Genomic DNA, 3,233 nt, shown 5'->3' with positions numbered 1-3,233 from the left:
GTTCCAATTCAGGGGCAGTTGGGAGCTATGATGCAGCACCGCAGTTGCTCTGCACAGTATCTGAAGAAAGCAAGGATCAGTGTAGTAGTGGCAACTACTACAGTGCCTCTGTGCTCCCAAAGGCATATAATCATACCTCCTAACATTCTGAGATGGGAATGAGGGACACTTACTCATAGCTTACAACTGTCCCTGATTTCGAACAATGTCCCTCTTTCCCCCTCATTTGGGTCTGATCCATATAGTTGTATATAAAATGCATTTTTTATCTTTCAAAAAGTGTTTCCAAGTGCTAACCCTTTCATCCAATTTCTAAATTGCTGCATTTGTACATTTTAAAAGCCAACATAAAGGAATCGTAGTGGTAAAAAAAAACTCCTTGTGAGTTTAATCAACCTTTTTTTTGGTTAATTCTCCTTTAAGGGGATGTGGCGTTTGTTCGTAGGTGTCCCTCATTCCCATCTCAAAATGTTGGGAGGTATGCCTACTAGCAAATGTATGTACGCATAGGACACGCCCCCTGTCACACCCTCTTAAAGGAGAATTAATCAAAACAAAAGGTTAATTAAATCCACAAGAGTTTTTTTTTTTTATACCACTACTATTCCTTTATATTGGCTTTTACAATGTATAAATGCAGCAATTTAGAATTTGGATGAAAGGTTTAGCACCGGGAAACACTTTTTGAAAGATAAAAAGTGCATTTTATATATGTAGTGCTGGTAGATTTGTGATCTTCCATCTGATAGGTAAATTTAGTGATTTGCCTCTGTTCCAGCTTGGCTGACTTTGCGTGTGGTTCCACACTGAGCCGGTGGGTGTCGCTGTTACCATTGGCTGGTGTTGGAAGGGCATCGTGTCGAAGCGTATGGGTGCTCCTCTGTCCCGGAGACAACTCGGTGGAGGTGGTCCTCCGAGTTGGATTCTGGGAGAGGGTATTTATGGGACAGACGCCATGTTTAGGGGTTTGTTTTTCAGCCACCTGCTGGCCCTCCTGGCGGACAGGTATGCGTTAGAGTGCTACCTCGTGGTCCTCCGTTCCGGAGGCCCGCACCGCTCCGGCATGTGGGTGGGCCCAGAAGCATGTCTGGGGCCTACCACAGCACCCGAGGAATGGTCCTGAGCTAGGGTGACCACATTTCCAAACTGCCATTCAGGGACAACCCCCCCCCCCGCGCGCCGCCCAAAAAGGATGGTTTTTGGGACACGGAGGAAGAACGGAGGGAGACACAGAGGAAGAACGGAGGGGGACACAGAGGAAGAACGGAGGGGGGCAGCAGGATGGAGGGGGACAGCAGCAGAATGGAGGGGGACACGGAGGAAGAACGGAGGGGGACAGCAGCAGAACGGAGGGGGACACGGAGGAAGAACGGAGGGGGACAGCAGCAGAACAGAGGGGGACACGGAGGAAGAACGGAGGGGGACAGCAGCAGAATGGAGGAGGACACGGAGGAAGAACGGAGGGGGACAGCAGCAGAACGGAGGGGGACACGGAGGAAGAACGGAGGGGGACAGCAGCAGAACGGAGGGGGACATGGAGGAAGAACGGAGGGGGACACAGAAGAAGAATGGAGGGGGACACAGAGGAAGAATGGAGGGGGACACGGAGGAAGAACGGAGGGGGACACAGAAGAAGAATGGAGGGTGACACAGAGGAAGGACGGAGGGGGACACGGAGGAAGAATGGAGGGGGACAGCAGCAGAACGGAGGGGGACACAGAGGAAGAACGGAGGGGGACAGCAGCAGAATGGAGGGGGACAAGGAGGAAGAACGGAGGGGGACAGCAGCAGAACAGAGGGGGACACGGAGGAAGAACGGAGGGGGACAGCAGCAGAATGGAGGAGGACACGGAGGAAGAACGGAGGGGGACAGCAGCAGAACGGAGGGGGACACGGAGGAAGAACGGAGGGGGACAGCAGCAGAACGGAGGGGGACATGGAGGAAGAACGGAGGGGGACACAGAAGAAGAATGGAGGGGGACACAGAGGAAGAACGGAGGGGGACACGGAGGAAGAACGGAGGGGGACACAGAAGAAGAATGGAGGGTGACACAGAGGAAGGACGGAGGGGGACACGGAGGAAGAATGGAGGGGGACAGCAGCAGAACGGAGGGGGACACGGAGGAAGAACAGAGTGGGACACGGAGAAAGAACAGAGGGGGACACGGAGGAAGAACGGAGGGGGACAGCAGCAGAACGGAGCTGTCTATCCAGAGTGGAGAAGCTGGACAACCGAGAAGATCCCAGGGGAGGACCCCTCAGGATCATGCAGAGTGCTGGTCTGGAGAGGGGCCTGGTGACTCGGTTGGAGGACGTATCCTAAAGTAGTTCTACAGCATAGTACTGCCGGGTTGGCTTAGAGGTCCAAGTACTGTGTCTGACATTCACTGCAAAATTTAATACATCCTGTGGCAGAGGATCGTACGGGTTTTTTTCAATCAAGTCTGTGGCAGAGACTTTTGTTCGTGCTACGTACTGGCTGCTAGGCAAGTGAGAGAGGCCTATCCAGGCGAGCAAAGATTGTGTCCCACAAGCTGATTGCATCCGATTACAATATTCAACTTTAAAGGACGTTCTCAAGAATCCCAAAGAAAGGTATTTGAGCTTCCCTGCAGTTTCCCTCCTGCCTCTTTCCTGCTACTTCCTTCGTTACTTGGTTCAATAAAGCATTGAAAACGTACTCAAGTGTTGGTGCTTTTATCGTCCGGAGGTAAACTCAACGAAACCCTAGACCCGGTGCCGGTGAAACAGGGGTGTCAAGAGTGAAGGTAACAAGCCCGCTTAAACCAGCAGCTCCACCGAGAGTTAGTGCTACATATACAACTATATAGATCAGACCAAAATGAGGGACAAATGAGGAGGAATGAGGGACAGAGGGACCTTGCTCCAAATCAGGGACAGTCCCTTGAAATCGGGGGCATTTGAGAGCTATGTATATAATATGTATTGTAAATTTACATTGATTCCAGATGAACCAATAAAAAAACATACCTGGAATCCACCTTTAGCTGCACAGGATCTTGTACAATGTAGTCTATGTGCAGTTAAATCCCCAATAACAACACACAGAAAGTGTATAGTGAGTTGTTATTTATTTTTCTTTAATCCCCTGAATCATCCTGCAGCACATACTACATAACCTAACCATGTGCACATACTACATAACCTAACCATGTCCACATCCTCCTCCCACTTCCATAACCCTGACACTGATCACATGACCGCAATCACCA

Source organism: Aquarana catesbeiana, linkage group LG01 (genome assembly GCF_042186555.1).
Source record: "Aquarana catesbeiana isolate 2022-GZ linkage group LG01, ASM4218655v1, whole genome shotgun sequence".
In the NCBI taxonomy this organism is placed as follows: domain Eukaryota; kingdom Metazoa; phylum Chordata; class Amphibia; order Anura; family Ranidae; genus Aquarana; species Aquarana catesbeiana.
The sequence above is the reverse complement of the archived record's forward strand: the minus strand, read 5'-3'. Positions refer to the sequence as shown.